Raw genomic sequence first — 18,248 nt, forward strand, 5'->3', positions numbered from 1 at the left:
GAGCCTGATCTTGACAGTCGCTAGTCAACATTACCCAGAGACCTTTCTCCTTGGGCAATTTTAGACCCCATCAAGTTGACACTTTTTTTTTTTAAATCACAGCAGGTGTGTATTCTTGGGCCTCCACTTCTATATCTGTAAAATGAACTCAAAGTCAACTAGAAGACGAGGATGCTTTATAATGCCTCCAGGTAAGTACTGGCTTTGACAAATCAAATAGACACTAAGTTTCCACATCTACAGATCGATGTGGCTATCCTAATATCGAAGAATTGCTTGATAAGTATCTGGGACCCATGGAAACAAACAAACTTACTGACATGTCTAATATGAATGGGTGTCTATTGAGACATAAGGGGAAAGAGCACAGGGCAAGATTTTGGAAATCTGTTTGTAATGGATGGAGTCCTGGATTGAGGTGATTAAGCTATAGTCACTCTACTGGGCTCTGTTTTCTAGGTGGCCATAGCCAATGCCAATTTCTTTCTGAACTTCTAAATTTAAGAAGTTGGTCATGTCATTTTCCTCTGAAATGTGTGATATGTTCCATCCCTTCAAAAGATGGAGACTGCTGCTCAGAGCCTGTCTTTGGATTTTAATATTGTCATAAAAATGAGTTTCTAACTGCATTAACGATGTCACAAGACCAAGTGAAGGAATTTGAGAGGGCTGAGCCTTGGGAGCTCCTCCAGTCTCTAGAGATTTCAAATGCAATTGATGAGAGGCATACTGTCCAAACGATATCAGCTTCACATCTCCTGCAATTAGATATCTAAGCATACCCCTTTCCATTGCTTCTATAGTGTGTTCAATGCACACACACACACACACATACACACACACACACACACACACACCACACTCCTCTGTACTTTAGGTCAAAAGATCTAATTCTTCTTTTTTCAGACTTCCTGCCTGTACCATGTAAATCTCGATGCTAAACACCTGGCATGCTCAGTCTTGAATATAAAAGTGCACACCCTTTTGTGCAGAACACACAACCAATTTACGATTGCCCCTGCAAGTGGGAAACGGGTCCCTCCACAAATCTCTCTCCTTCCTCTTCAGTTTGATAAACTCTTGGCTCCTTTGGCAGGTCAGACCCTCTCTTGGACTTGTGATTAAAAAAAAAAAAAAAACGTACAAATGGATTCTCAGTCACCACTCAACAGAGCCAGTTGACAGAGCTCCATGGAATCCTTCTGGAGGGAGGCAGGCTTTTAACTTGATTGATGAAATTATATCTAAATCTAGTAGATTTGGGACTTCAAAGACATTTTTCCCTACTTAGGGCATCCCGGATGAAGGGTGTATGCTATTTGTTCCAAACTCCCAGGCTCAAGTGGTTCGCAAATTGACCCCTTTGTAATAGGGTAAAGGTTTCTTACTAGATAACGGTGGTTCATTTTGATTAATTATGTCAGGGAATTAATGTATGATTACTAACTTTTAGCAGACCCTGCTCCTTCTGACCCCAGCTGCTTGTTTGTGTGGCTGGTTGTAATTTTCGACCGATGGGTTAGGAGAGGTCACTGTGTGGTCAGCATATTTTAAACAAAGGAAGAGAAAGAGGAGGAGAGGCCTCCAAATGGACTGGACACTAGTTCACAGCCGTGACAGAGAAAGCCTGTTAAGTGTTTTCACAGTAGGTTTTTATATATTTACTCTTGATAGGAAAAGCTGGTTGATCCAGAAATGGAGAGGAACCTGGGAAGGTGTGGTGAATAATTAAATAGTAAGATGTTAGTCCATAAATGTCACTGTGTACAGTTTTCAATGGCCCAGGATCTTGTTAAAGACAAAATGGTAAAGGAAGAGTGTTGGTTTGGGGCAGGCCAAGAGAATTGAGATGAAAGATTTTTTTTTTTTTAAATAGTGTGATTTTTCTAGGAGGTGATGTGGGGTTTCAGTAGTTAATTTTAGATTTAGTGCTAAGTGCTTAGAAAGAAAGATAACATAAACTAAGCTGGTGCCCCTTTAATTATTTTTATTTTCTGTATTTATATGCAGAATGTGATGATCCTTCTGCTGAAGTGCTCCTAGCCTTAAGTGTCAACAAAGAATTTCACAGACCTCACTGTCTGCCCATTCCAGGAGGTCTGTTCTCAGTGCCCACTGACTTCTGAGAGGACCTGAGATATCTTGGTCCTTTGTCTCCATAAAAGTTAGCATGTTTATCATAAGAATTAGGTTGACAGGGTTCTGAGAGAACTTGCTTAGACTTGCTATTGAAAGCTAACTTTCAACATTCAACTTCGAGACAGCCTCTCCACAATGCTATGGATGATATCAATTGTTTGCTGATTGTGACTTCACTGAAACACAATTATAAGGCTCCAAGGGAGAAAGAAAAGAAGAGGCCATTATAGGGTAAACAGAAATGTGTGTGTGTGTGTGTGTGAGAGAGAGAGAGAGAGAGAGAGAGAGAGAGAGAGAGAGAGAGAGAAAGAGAGAGAGAGAGGTATCTGTGTGCATGTCTGTGTGTCTGTGTGCAGGTTATTATTAAGGTAACAGAGAATTGGAGGAGGCATAATTATGCAAAAGGTTGGTTTGCACTAGGATGATGGACCAGTACTCTTGGATTTCTAAATAAAGGCTGCATGGCCTGGACCTGGAAATATGGAAATAGAGATTTAGAGAGAAAGAGAGAGAGCGGGAGAACATATTACAAAGGAAAGTGTTACATGATACCACATTCAACTTTTAAACATTATAAAGCACTCTTTCTCTAAGGTGGTTCAGAAATAAATTGTGCTTTAGCATTCAGATTTTGTTAGCTCTGTCCAGAAGGATATGAGAGAGGCACTGGGCATGCTGACAATTGCTGATCACCCATAGCCTTTATGGACAACATAATCACAATTACTGTATTTCAAACAAGCCCCTTTCAAAAATTAGAGGTGTTGATGACTTTAATGGGGATATAGACCATTTGTCTGTTCCATTATTGCAATTACTGTCTGGCTTGGTATCTTCTCTCTGACAGTGGCTAATGCTGTATACTTCAAAGGAAGATATAAACCCTCAATAATGCATTTACGGTCCAATTCACATTCAGCTCTTCATGTCCCCACCGTGGTCACCCCATCTCTTCTACAGTCACGAGTGCCTGTGGGCCTGCACATGCACAAATGCGCTCCCCTATGGAGGCGGGCTTTGTGGAAGTAATATCTTTGTACTGGACCTATAGAACTGGACTTATAGAAATAGACAATGTGAGAAAAGACGAAAGACAGGAATAGTGTAGGTGTTTAAGTGGGAGAGAGAGGCACGTCTACCTCCCTCATTCCTCCTGTTGAAGACTAGTTATCTCACATCATCTGGAAATCTCAGGATAAAAGAAAATCTTCCTTGGAAACACCTGCAGCATTTTTTAGGTCTTTAAAACACAAATCCGTTGGCTAATAGTCTTCTCTCACAACTCAGCCTCCTACTTTTCTGCTCTTAGTATATGCAGTTGTGGAAATAGGTAGACTATATATGTTGGATAGGACAGGTATATGTTTTAAAATATCTCCAAGTTATACATATGGATCCTATCCCACATTCCTGTCCTAATTATCACAATACATTCCCTCATGTTTTATGCTACAGAAGCCATAATCTTTACTCTCATTTTAAGATGGTGAGATGTAATATAGCATAGCCCATCTTCACATACCCAAAAGATAGCAATCAGAGAAAAGGACTTTGGGAGGACACATCTCTCTATGCTTGCCTGCTAGTTTCCATTCAGGTTTCCATGAGAACATGGCTGATTTACCCACAGGCTGGATGCTCAGGGGCTTTGTCATTCATATTCTCATATCGTCCAGACAAGTGTGACTACTGCTCTCCACCAGGTCTCACCAGGGACACAGTGGACATTCTGCTGTGATCCTAAGACCTCAAAATCTATAGGGTAATGGAAAAAAATCGACCAGAAAAGATTCAAAAAGAAAAAAAAATAACAAAGAAAATGAAAGAGCCCAGCATATTGAAGAAGCCATTGATGAAGACTCATTTCATAACTCTGAAATGAACGGAAATGAGCCAAGGTCATGTTGACTGCTGCCTCAAGAGCTAAGGTGAAGCCGTTCATGCTCACTCCAGTGGAACCAGCCAATGAATTTGTTGAGATTCTAACTACTGTCTCTGTCTTTTAGGTCTTCAAGACAGCATTGATATCTTATAGGTGCCTGGATCTACATGAAGAAAAGGGAGTTAGAAACCTCTCCTGGGAGACAGAACTATAGGTTAACAGATCATTTTGGTTCCCTTGACTCTGTTCCTGAAACTTGGGAAAATTTTAACTTTCCAAAAGAAAACTTCAGGCACACTAGGACAAATCAGGTCGCTGGAGATGGGCGTAGCTCCCAGAAGTCATTCTACTCTGTGGAATCTGGAATATTAGGCAACAAGAGCTGGAATGGTTGTCACTGATGGGCTATATTCCATCTCTGATGAAGTAGCTGCTTCCAATGATGATAGGAAGGAGCTACTTTATATCCCACGTGCAGGCTGATTCTCATTAGCTGTGCTGACTAATAGCCAACTGTTGGCAAAACTAAGATCATTGAATAATTTTTTTAAAAAAAAACTCAAGCTAGAAATTACAAAGCAAACTCTAATAAGCCTCACAACCCAAAGTAAACTATTTACCAAATGTCACAAACCATTACGAGATGGATTGGTTAACTTGTCTCAGCAGGCTAAAGGAAATGTTTCTAAGAGTTGAAAACAGAGCAACATTGTACAGCTCAAGGTACAGAAAGGTCTTCAATGGATTTTGAAAGAGAACAACAATTTGGAATTTTCTTGTTGTTGTTGTTTTTTTTGTTTGTTTTTGTTTTTTAAGTTCAGAGGTGACATTTCAATAGGACTTTGAAACCAAACTGAAGAAAGATGGATATAGAAATGTTCTTTGTAATCACCAGCAAAATCTATCACACATGTTCTTTCAAGTAAGGTTTATTGGAAAGAAACTGCTACTAGAGAAACACATGTTAACTCTGACTTGCCAAGGTCAGGCCAGGGTAATAAACCCTTGAACCTTACAAATATGCAAAGCTGACATAAATAACAAATTAAACTCAGCCAGGTAGAACACTTTGACCAGTGGATATGAGACAGATACCAACCCCAAGGACCCAGAGCCTCTTGATTAGGAAGCAAAACTGCTTTTACCCTCTTTGTTCACTGGCCATTATTTTTGCATCTGTGAGGTGCTTTGCTCTGCCCTGCTGAGAAACCTAATAAAGTGGTTCTACTAAGTTCTTCGACAACAGCACCATGTTATACAGCCCATGGCTTGTTGCTCTGGTACATTGAGCTAATGACTTAGTGTATCTTTATATGGGATTATAGAATGTTGTTCTATGGATGAAATTGATGTAAGGTACTTTGAGTTTTAAAGCCACTTCTGTCTTTGTGTGTGTGTGTGTCTGCACATGTGTGAATGTGTGCATGTGCGTATATAAATGCATAGGTACATATGTGAGTGTGGTTGTAAGTGCACGTGTGTGGATGTGGATATGGATGTGTGTACCTCTATAGTGAAGCTCACAGAGGTCAGAGGAAGATGTCAGCTATCCTGCTACATCATTATTTACCATATTCCTTTGAGGCTGGATCTCATTAAACCATAAGCAGGGCTGGGTCCATCGAGTCCCAAGGAGTCTCCTGTCTTTGCTCTCACACTGGGGGCATCACCAAAGTGCATGTGGACATATCTGACTCTTTATGTGGGTTTTTGGGATCCAACCTCAGGTCTTCAAGCTTGCACAGCAAGCACTTTTACCTACTGAGTCGATTTCTAAATGATAAAACCTACGGTGTCTTTCAGGAAGAAGTTGGGAAGATGGAATATTTGGAATGCTACTTGATTCTGCCAAACATACAAAAGAGAGTACGCAGCTAAAAAGAGAGGGTCTGCTCCATCTTAAACTTCAAGGAGCACATCTTTGTCTGGTTTTATTATGAAAGTGTCAAAGAGATGCAGAGGCCGAGGAAGAAGGAGAGGGGTTTAACAATCTCATGTTCATTGCTACCCAGAATTCAAACCAGAAGCCATCCTAGATATGACGAGGAGGCCGACAGCCTCTCTAAATAAAGAACATATTTCTGTTGAGTGACCAACGTGATAGCTCTCAAGGTCTTCTCCGAGTTCCAACACTAAACTTTCATAATTTTACTCTTTTTACAGATCCAGTATTTTGGCAGATTTAATCTATGATGTGTTTAATTAAACATAGCCTGTCATACTCGAGGAATTGGAGGTTGGAGTCAGGCCTTTCAGCTCCTCTCCCAGGCTTCTGCTGTTGGCTGTGACAGGGTATTAGCTTTAATTGCAGCTGGTGAGCCTTGAAAGTTTGCAAGGAGGAAGTAGTACTTGAGGGATTATCCTTGAGGGAAAACCATTTTTTTTTTTAGCTCCCTCTATATTTATGTTTATGACTATTTTTTAAATTAAAAAATAATTATATAATTTTCTCTCTTCTAACAGCCACTTTATAAGTTGCTAGTGATAGAACAGGATTGTGTTTGCCCACAGGGAACAGCAAAGAGATCATGTGTCCTGCTCTTCCTTTTGGGGGCAGGATTGGGGGTGGAAGACATTTGATCACATGATGAAGGAGGAAAGAACATTTTAGTTTTAAAAAATTTGATAAATGTCTATAGAATAAAATATGAACTTGTAAGTCATTGGTTTATTTAAATAATTTTATAATTTAGACTGAATTTTATGTTTTATTTAAATAGTAATTCTCTTACCATTTGAATACAAATTTAAAATCATAAACAATAGCTATATTTGTGTAGATCTCTGTATATCTATGTATATATCTATATACAGATTTTCTTTTTACACAGTTTCATTATGTAGTTCAGGCTGGCCTTGAACCTCTGTTCTTCCTGCCTCACCCTCCTCCAGGCTGTGATTGTAGTCATAAGTTCATATGCTTGACTGAAATAACATTAAACTCTATCAAGATGAGATCTGATCAGCTGCTTTGGATAATTCTATAATATGCACTTCTCCCTAGACACAAATGCCTTGCAGAGGTCACTTTGGCAACCAGGTGACAAGTGAGGTTAGCATGTGCTCTGCTGTGTCAGATGCTAGCTCTGGTCTGATGAAGGTGGAACAGTCATTTCTTGAACCACAAGAGAAAGACAGAAGAAGTGTTTTCTTTTTTTTCTTTATTTGTGTCCCCCTCTCTTATGGTGGCTGGCCCAATTTAAGGGAAAGAACTTTGGCAAAAGTCCTGTAGGAGAATGAGAACTCATTTTAACATGGAATTGAAATACCAATAACGAGCAGAGAGGATGGGATGAAACCTATGGAGGTTCCAAAGAACTGGAAGAAAAAAAAATTCTACTGCCTTTTTTTCATGATTTGTATGACTTTCTTTCATTTGAAGGCATGCACACACACCCCACATCCTCTGGTGATGCAGTGGGATGTTTTATTTTCCAGGAAAAGTGAGTACCCAGCAGCTTGCCTTTCAAAACAGATATAAATGTAAGTCTAAAATTCAAGGCAGCCTTAGGTCCTTTGGATGCTGTGTGTGTTTGTGTATGTGCTGTCACAAAAGCACACCCAAACAGTGAATTGGTTACATAGAAATAGGACCCATGAAATTCTCAAAATAGCCTACTTTTAGTATCTGTTGGGTTTCTGGGTTGGGCTGGTTGGGTTTTGTAGTCTTTCCTTTGGCTCAAGTTCTTTATGCAGATCAGGGTCTCAGCCTGGAAGATAAATCACAGTTTCTGTTCTCTGTGGAACTGCCGCAGCTGCGAAGCTGCGATAGCTTGAAGTTGAGTGGATTTAGGTGGTAAGGGGGTGAGCTCTGTGATTTTCCAAGAACCTACCTCCTGCTCCATCATCTCATACCTGGACCAGTGCGCCTATGAATGGTGCTCATCTTAACCCCAGTCCTTTGTGACATCATGGTCTGCTGAAAGCTGTTAGGTTGGCCTCCTAGTCTTTAACTCAGTGTGGATCTATTAGCTAATTCACCCTTCCAACCTTGACCCAGCTGGGATTCTTGTCAGGAGAAAAAAAAAAAAAAAAAAAAAAAAAAAAGACACCTGGCAAATTTTAAAGTTTAATGTCAGGTTAATCTTAATTTATTTTGGTAAAATTAGAATCGTGTTGCTCCTAGCTTCTCTGTTGATTGTAGGAGGGAGGTGACCAGAGAGAGCAGAGAGCAGCAATTAGCAGGCTCTTGTGCAGGAAGTTAAATCATACAGAACATTACTACCTTATTTATTTTTGGATTCTCATGGATCCAAGGTTGTTGCCTGTAAGTCTCAAGGACTAAAGGATTAGAATGTGTAGAAATACATATATATCATTGAAAAGCATGTCTTGTTACTCCTGTCTATTCATCTCTGGCTTCAGGGCACACACTCTTGAATTGTATTAAATATTATAAGAAAATGTTTATTTAAAGCCCTTTCAACTGACAGGTTATTAAATGCTAGATCAAACTATGAGGAAATTCAACATCAGACTTGTTAGTGGGCCAGTGCAGGGTAGAATATGTTGATCCCTATATAAACAAATACACATGGAATCCTCAATGCCATTGAACCTGTTGAATGGGGGCTCTAGTAAAAAAGGGTTGAATGAATCAATTTAAAAAAAAAAGCTCATGAATCTACTGAGGAGGTAGAAATTTAATTTTTAACAACAGATATTTGGCTACTAATTCTTCAGTCCATAATGGAAGCCAGCCACCCCAGAGTTCAGCCACCCCAGAGTCCAGTCACCCCAGAGTTCAGCACATCGTGAATGTTGGTCTGGACATTAATGTTCAATTTCTAATAGAAATATAATTAGCAAGTAATACAGGAAAAACATCCTTTTGGATGCCCCCTTTTCTACAAAACAGCTAGTAGACCTTCCATATTCAGGCCATTAATTTTTATCAGTCTATAGTAAAATATTTTTTTTTAGTCTGGAAGAGGGGAAAAAAAGAAGTCTTCTGTTAGTCTGGTAATGGTTGGTGGAAATGGCATTCACGCTACAAAGCAGTCTCCTAGCAGAAGGGCAGCAGAGGAGTGTAATCAGGTTAGAACTCAATGTTGTAACTTATTCGAATGAAAGACTTTTCTTAAGGTGACATTAAGATGAAATATTTAAGATAAACTGGAAGATTTGACTGGGAATTCACAATGGCTCTCTGAAATAGTCTGTCCTGATTTACAGATCCTCAATTTTCAATTTATGAGCTGAGACCAGAGTATACCACCAGAGGATGAGAATAGAGTAGTCATATTAGAGGCAGCTCATATATCCTAAAGACAGACTTTGGAAGAATTAGAAAGTATAATAAAGTGCCTGTCCCTTTAAGACAGGGCCTGGCTCCCTGCCAATTTCCAACCTAAAGCATTAGATATTTTTAAAGCCCTTAAAACTGTCACTTTTCCCCTGGACTTTTTGTCATCTCTAAATGAAAAAACAGTACCAGAGAGATTTGCCCATATTGTTTCCAGTCTCCTCAGGATATTTTTGAAAAGTAAATATTTATTGCTGACAATAATTTTTTTGCGAAGGTTAACTAGCATTTCAAGAGCAAACCCGGGCATGTGAAAGGCAAAGAAAGCACCCCTCCACCTCAAGGGCGCGCGCGCGCGTGTGCGCGCGCGCACACACACACACACACACACACACACACACACACACACACACGAAGCTTGCAAACAAGGCCACCGGAAATGCGAACCTTTGCAATGTTTTTTAAAAATTCATTTTCAGAGAAGACACGGGCAATGATTTCTGGAGAGTTGGGCCAGAGGACATTTGAGACTCAGAGGAGTTTAAATGTAGCCTAGGGACTACTGGGGGATCAAAGAGGGAGCAGCTCAGAGGCCCTTTCCAGCGTGCCTTTGCCCTCAGCATCTGCAGCATCTGGACGTGGATTTGTCAGCATGGTAAACACAACGACCCTCACCTCCTTCATCACCTCCTTTCCCTGGGATTCCTGGGCCAACTTCCAAAAACCATTGCTTCTCGGGCCCCCCACTGTGTGCTTTCCTGTTAATCACCGGAAGCATTATCATGTCCTTCAGATGGTTTCCTGCCAGCTTGCTGTAAGGGACTTTTGGGGTTTCATATTGTTAAGTATTTTATACACAGGTAAGTTATGAAAAAATGTTAAGATTTTTTTTTTTCTTTCAAGACTTCAATGCACCGCATGTGCCTCAAATCCAATTAGGAGAAGACGTTACTAAGACAGGATCAGTAGACCATATTTGGTTAAATGCCAATTTAAAGGTGCAGGTAAAATAGAACTGCTAAACTCTTTAAGGATTATAGCTGTTTTATATATATATAAAAAATATTGGTTATTTAGGTAAATAAGCAGCAGTGGGATGCTTAAAAATAAAGGAGACTCAGGATATCTATTCCTTAGCTATAGAGAGGAACTCATCCACGCAGATACAATTCCAATGTAACATCCCCACACATGCACACAAGCTGACCGTACCATTTAGGATTTACATATATCTCCAAATCAAAGACAGTTCAGCCAGCAAGGTATTTTTTCTGATTTTATACATTTTTTTTTAATCCCACATAGAACAGTTTTCCCTCATGGTCAAAAGTGACCCAAGCCTTTTTACTCTGGAATATTCACATGGGATGATGATGTCCCAGTTGCAGAACAACATGCCGACACAGTCCCAGTCATTTGCTACACTACAGTCAGGAAGAAGAGAAAACAGAAAAGCCGCTCATGCTTGTGGAGTCAGTTAGACCTCACCTTCCAGTCCTTGAATTTTTGTTTGTGTTTTATTAGTGAGGACTTTATCCCAGGGCTGCTTCTATTTGTGTGGAACAGTAAGAAATGCAGTTTCTCCCGTAGCAAGAGATTCAAGGGTCCATTAATAAGAAAGAAGTGCAGATGAGTATTGGGTAGATAATCAGGGAATACGGTTAGAACAGATTCTTTAAATTGCCACCAAGTGTGCAAAAGGCGGTCTGGGGTAAAGGTATTCAGGAAGTATCGAGTTAACCAGTTAGTGCTCATACAAGCAACCAGATCTGTATTAAGATTGTCAAGGATCACAGAAATATGTTTCTAGACCTGCAAACATGAGAAAGGATTGAGGCTCCCAGTGTTGGGAAAGCGACTGGGGGAAGTGACATTATGTAAATTACCAACAGTTTTGATTTGAGAGATACAGACAAAAGCAAAACCAGTAAGGGCTGGAGGTGTAGGATAGAGGTAGAGAACGCGCCTCACACGAGGGCCTGGGTTCTATTCCTACCCCTGCTAACAAACCAACAAAACCATCTGGTAGCCAAAAGCAGTTTAGGATGGTTCTTAAGGGCACTAAGTACGGAGATCAGCATCAAAAGAGGTACACTTTGGAACAGGGGTTCCTGTGGTTTATTCTCATCTAACTGAAGTTCTAAGACACAGTCCTTACAAGGTCTGTTGGAATAATCAGCATTTTTAGTCTAATACAACAATTATTTTTTTTTTTTTACGTTTCCAGAAGCAGTGGCTTTTGGAATACCTATGAATTGGTATTCCAATTGAGTTGACAGAATACCTATGAATCGGTGCCTAGTTACCAGTGAGACCTCTGGCGTTTACAGCAGGGACCAGTGAGTATTATGACTATGGGCAAACCTTAAAGTTTGTGAATAGGGAGGGAGGTAGTCTGATCTCCATGAACTCAGCATCCTTTAGAGTCCTCTTAAGCTCTCCTGTTTTTCCAATTCTTTTTCCTTACTGCATTTCCTTTCCTTCCTGTTGCTCCCAAACTTTGAATTTTCTAAACAATGGATGAATAAAGTTTCATTGTATGTGTGTGTGTGTGTTTTCCTTGTTTATTCATCTGTTATTAGATCTCTATCCTGATTCCGTCTCCATGATGGGTAGATGGGGTGGGGGGTAGGTACAAGGCAATGAAAGAGAAAGTGGCTGGATAAAGAATCAGCAGAAACAAAGCCTGCTGGAAAATACCACAATGAAACAATGCACTAATTTAAAAAAAAAAAAAAAAACTAAAAAGAAAGCCCTGCATGCATCATTCTCCCTTTATAATTGCTATCTATTCTCTCACGTTTGACCTTTATGTGTCTGTAGGACAATTCTTCTTTCATACTTTCTCTTAATAAAAAGTGGAATCAGCATGGCTGGCAATTGTCTTGATGAATATCTGAATCCTTGCACTGCAAATTATTGAATTTGTGATACAGCAACAATTTCTTATGCTGTTTTGTATAAGAAGACACAAAAAGGCAAAAGGAGAAAGCAATGTTATCTGCAGAATCCCATGATGAAGTAACAACAACAACATGTCTTGGGCAATATACAGGGCATATTGCTTAGTTGCGGACTTAAGAAAGTCTGCCATTTCTTTTTCTGGAGACATGTATTTCATGCTGCGTACTCACTAAATAGCCAAGGATGCCTTTAAACTTCTGACTCTCCTGCTTCTATCTAACCTAGTACTTGGATTACAGGTGTGCACCACCATGTGCTATTACATACAAAGTACAGAGCTTCATCTTGCTGGGAAAGCATTCTGACATCTGGGCCATATCTCCAGCCTAAGCATCGACTTTGAATTTTGGTTTGGAGGTTCAGCAACTCCATCAGGATAGCATGGAAAAGGTGTGCTGGATGAGGGGTACTGTGAGTGACATGTCAGGACTCTACACAACACCTTCAGGAGAAAACACGAAGGCTTGTATGGTTTCAACTGGAAGAAATATTTTCAAATATGGACAGTTGAGTTGCCTTAGATCAAAGGTATCCTTGGGCTCCAGAACTAGGAATTTCAGCTTAGAAGAAATGGTTTGAAGATTCTAAGTAATATGATAATAGGAAAAGAACAGGGTATTCTCTCGCACACGTTACAGCTGAGGAGAAACTTGTGATGGATAAGGCAGACACTGGAAACAAAAGGAAGAGAGAAAGGATGAATGCAAAAAACCTTGGGACCAGTGAATAATGGGGAGTGGGTAAAAGGGGCTGACTGGAAAAGGAGGGTTCTAGTTTGGCTCCTCAGTATCTCCCAATGACCTGTATGGTAAGCAGGACGGAAGACTCAAAGAGCTACTGGCTCTTGTAAAGTCTCCAGATCACTAGGGTTGTGGCCTCTGGAGGGATTCTGGGACTCCAATCTCTTCCCCCTTTTCACTCTTTGTCTTTCAAGACAGGAGGTAAATGCTTTGGCTCTGCTCTCCTCCCTCGGCCTGCATTCTTGGGCCCATTATGAACAGGAACTTCTGAAAGTGTAAGCCGACACTTGTCTTCCTTTCTGTAAGCTGGTAATCTCAGGTGTGTGCTTATACTGAAAGCTGATTAGCACAGGAAGTTGGTGTGGACTACAAAGAAAAATGTGGCAGACATACACAAGAGAATGTTTTCAGCCATAGAGGAGAACAGAACTATGCCGTTTACAAGGAAATGAATGGCAACTGAAGACAACAGTATTAAGTGAATTAAACCAGTCTTAGATAAATATTATCTATTTTCTCTCATTTGTGCTTCCTAGAGTTGTTACACAGATATGAAATTATGTATGTATATGCGATTTGAATGTAGAATCAAAGCTGTCTAGGAAACAAGAGAGATAAATAAAGAGGAATTGAAGAAGGGTGAGAAAAGGGTAGAGAGGTATGGAGAGGAACATATTCAATGTACATTATGTATTTGTATGAAAATAGCCTTATACAACAAAGTGGTTGACAACTGGTGTCTGAGATTGACCTCTGACCCCTGCATACATGCACATGGGCTAGACAGTCTACACAGGAGCACCACCCCTTCTACACACACAGGGAGAAGCAACCTTTTGCAAAGTATTGCATACAAGGACAATGAAAAATTTAAAAATACATTACAATAAATAAAAATAATGAAAGGTTTGAATGGGGTTAAATCAACTTAGCAGAAACTCACTAAGTATACCAGTGTGCATCTACTTTGTTCAGGGGAGGGTAGCAACTGGGTCTTGTCTAGAAAGCAGAAAAAAAATGGGACATTTTTATTCCAAATTATACAAATCATAGGGGTTGGGAAAGTTCTGGAGAATGCAATCTGACTCCTGTGAGAGGTTTTGGACATTTTCACTGCTTTAAGAATGACCAAACAACCATCTGCTCCTGGAATCTTTGAAAAATTGGCCATGAAATGGTTAGTACTTTATGGTTCCATCTCCCCCAAGTCAACAGCAGAAATGGGTGAGTCTATAGCAGGCCTAGTCCCCTGCATGTTGGCATGGCTCATTGCATACTGAGTCGTACGTTTTATAATCATTGGGGGGGTGGGGGGTGGGTGGTGTGAAGTCGGATAGCCCACCTTCTGTCTCCCTGTGATTCTAAAGTTGAATACTTAACAAATCTCGAGACTCAGTGTGAAGATCTACTCACTGGTACCATGGCATTGTTGGTTGTGCGCCCAATGTTTTAACTTTGGAATATTGCTCAGTAAGTGTTTTCGTTAAAGGATCCTCAGTAACGGTACAGTTCTTAATGGCTAAAAACTTAAGATTCAGAACTACAATAAGGGGACTGTTGCTTCCAATAAGTTTGGCCAGACAATGCATCCTTTTCTGTGTTATAAAAGAAGAAACGGCAGTGAAGCCTATGGTGTGCATTTCTTACACAGTAAGCCAGGAAATCTGCTGCCTGAGACATATTGGCACATGTATTACAACCTCTTTCTTTTAAATGGTAAATCGCTTTTCCGATTGATTACTTAGTTTATTTTCTTAACTACCTGGTTACTCAGATGATTAATTTAATTAGATTCCATTAGGGTAAGGCATATTCCCCAAGCTCTTGTCAGAAGCCATACTCTTTTTGGTTATTAAACCAAAAGCAGCCAACCCCTACCTTCAGGATTTAAAATTATGTTTTTTTTTCCCCTTATGGAGATCTCTCCATAGTTTTGAATTCCATTTTTTAACAACTCAGAAATGACTCCTCCATAGGGTTACCATGTGTCCTTACTTACAATGTGTGAAGTTTTGCAGAGTACTTCTGAATCTTGCCTTGATATGGGAGGTGTATGAACATTTTCTTTCCCAGGCAGTGCAGGCATGTCACAGGGCTCTATCTGTTTTCCCAGGGGAGAGTCCCCCCAGTTTCTCCCCACCTTAGCAGCCCCTTCCTGGAGATTAAAAGATAATGCATCTGAAATAACAAGAACTCATCCAGGCGTTTCCTTTATCTGAGGATCAAATCCCAAGAATCTCCAAGTCCAACTGCCTGCATATACAATCGGACAAACGTTAAGTTATCACCCACATTACAGTTCTAACCACTTCTAGAATGAGGAGGAAGGGAAAGTTCCTCTCTTAAGTCAGGGCTAAACATTCTTGGGCTTGGGTGGTGTGTTTTTCTTTCAGCAGGCCAGACTGTGCTGTTGGCAGAAGCCTCTCAATATGTTTGTTTCTCTTGAGGTCGTACGTGCTCAGCGAGCTCTCTTAAGTAAGACCACAGGCCCAACCTGTCCCAGGGCTGAAGCACAAATGTCAAAGGCGTGAAAACATGAGTCTGGCGATTGGAGGGGATTCCACTCTGACACTCTCAGGAACTGGGCCTCCAGCCTGGGTGAAGAGCTGGCCTGGGGGAAAAGCTGGAGGGAGGCAGGAAGCACGGGGAAATGATTGGCATGGTAGTTAAGTGTTGCGTAATATACCCAGTACAAGATCCAGGCCTACTTAAAAGTCTGAATTTTGAAGTAAAACAGATCATGGTTTGGATACATGCTTCGTCTATAACACTGAGCAGGTGGTCTAACTGCTCACCTCTTTTAGTTCGGGGGTGGATGTTACTCACGAGGCTCTCATTAACCTCAAGCGGGATGGAGGACGTGACATGAGTGGCCACCAGAGACTATCAGAGAAGATGTAAACAGTAAGCAACGACGGAGCAAGCCCAGTTGTTTGACCATTCTGTCAGCAACATAGTTCTGAACTATTTGCAAGTTTCTTCCAAATTCTTAAGATTTTTCAAAGACTTGGGTGGGCCAACATTCTTCCCAGACCTTGCTGGCAACTATCTTTACGTTTTTTAGAGGGCAAGTTGTTGATAAAAATCAAAAGCCTTGAGCAAATGCATATATTTTACTTAGAAATTCCAATTTCATTAGCCCAAGGGAGAAAAAAAAAATCAGAGATACAAACCTCAAATTAATGTAAAATATGGGTTGTGTCTCCCTAGCCCATTATAAGTGCTACTCGTCTACTCATCGTAGTAAAATAGTGCTACAGAGTTCAACATAGAACCATAGGATTCATCCACTTAATCACACAGTTTTACAGCTATTAGAATTCTTTGTCTGAAAGTTTTAACACAAGAATGACAGTCATAGAAAGCATAAAATACTACCAGAGAGCAACAATGTAACAAGTCTGACAAGTATGCACACAATGGGACAAACCACTGCCTGGACAGTTTTTGACCCACTAAGGCATAAAATTGAGATCTTTTAAGTGTATGATCATACAGCCGCAATGGCAGTTGTGGAAGCTATGAGGAAAAGCATCATTATATAAGACCCTTGATTTATTGCCATCTTGAATGTAAACATGAGCTAAATGAAATTCCTTAAAGAGACAGCAGGCCCACAGTGGTAACAATTTAGTAAGTAATTTCAAAATATTTTTTAGAAATATCAGCAATTAAGTTCCTTAAAGTAATGAACCACTTATTGTTTTGGATGACTTCATCCAAGTCTGACTCTTATCTCACAGTTTAAAAAGTCAGGCTACCGTGATTTTCGTGTTTTGTCATGATAATGTTTGTGACTTTAAGGAAAAGAATTCTAGGAAGTGTCTTTGAGACACTTCTCTACTATAGGAGACAAATGACTTTAACTTGAGAAAATCATTCGATAAACAGTTTATACTAATTGATTGGACAGGAAATTACTGGGTTTTAGTAGAGGACCAGATAAACCAAGACATGGATGACTTTTAGCTTTGTCTACCCCAATCTCTCTCTCTCTCTCTCTCTCTCTCTCTCTCTCTCTCTCTCTCTCTCTCTCTCTCTCTCACACACACACACACACACACAGAATTCTCAATCATGAATCAGGAAATAACCCCCTACCTTTTACAGCCCATTCAGATATTTGCCAAATTTTAATTTCCTTTATATGTAGACTATCTAAGTACACACACACACACATATATATGTGTGTGTATATATGTATATATACATATATGTATGTATATACATACATATATGTATGTATGTATATATGTATACACACACACACACATATATATATATATATATATAAACAACTCCCCCCCCCATGCCAGAAGTATTGTCATCCCTAAGGCTCTCAATTGCTTCTTCTTTGTGGGTTTTGGCCAATTACCAAAGAATCATTTGGTAGGGGTGTAGAACAACCTTTAATTAAATTTTAACAACAGTGTAGACACCCACACAGCATGATACAAACAAAGGTAAGTGCTAATCTTCTCCCAGTCAGAATCTTTATCTGCTCACACCACCCATCAGAGAAGACAGAAGGGTAAAAGTCCTACACATTTTTCGCCGAAAGGTGGTATATTTTAGATATGACACATGAATTCTGGTTGAATTGAAACGTTGAGCTAACTTTTCTTACTGTCATTTTTGCTTGTAACCTGACTTCATCAAGTATAGACCTTATGAAGGTGAAATTTAGGCTATTTTCTACAGTTGTAGAAATCGCATACTTTCGATTATTTAGCTATTTACCTGGAGGTAGTTCTCCCAGTGAGTGTCTTGTGACACGCATGTAATGATTTGAATATAGCAAGCTTGCGTACAAGAGGTCTGTCTTCTCTGGATCTAAGCAGCTTTACATTTGACTATTCTACTGTCTGGATACAGGGCTAAAGCCTTTCCATTAGTAGCAGGTTGAGCTGGACTTGAAATAATTCCACTCAGTTTCTTACTTTTGTTGCTCTAAGTGCTGGTCCAACATTAAGACCAGAAACACAAGTCCTGACCCTGCGCCATTGTATAATCTATGCTATGTGTCCATATACCACACACATTTAGGGGCTTAGTAAGTGTCTGAATGAAGAGCACTGACTTTAAACAGAGACGTAAATGACAACAGAAAATGTTTATCAAATTTGCTTGTGTAAACAGTAATGGTAAACATCGCAAAAGACAAAGCTTAACTTTTCCCTGGGAGCCAAGCGTGAGTGTGAGTGTATCAGGTGCTTGAGGGCAAAAGACATTATTCCTATGAATGCAATCCCACAGATACCTCCTGACTGCCACATCT

This window comes from Arvicanthis niloticus, chromosome 1, assembly GCF_011762505.2.
Source record: "Arvicanthis niloticus isolate mArvNil1 chromosome 1, mArvNil1.pat.X, whole genome shotgun sequence".
Taxonomy (NCBI): Eukaryota; Metazoa; Chordata; class Mammalia; order Rodentia; family Muridae; genus Arvicanthis; species Arvicanthis niloticus.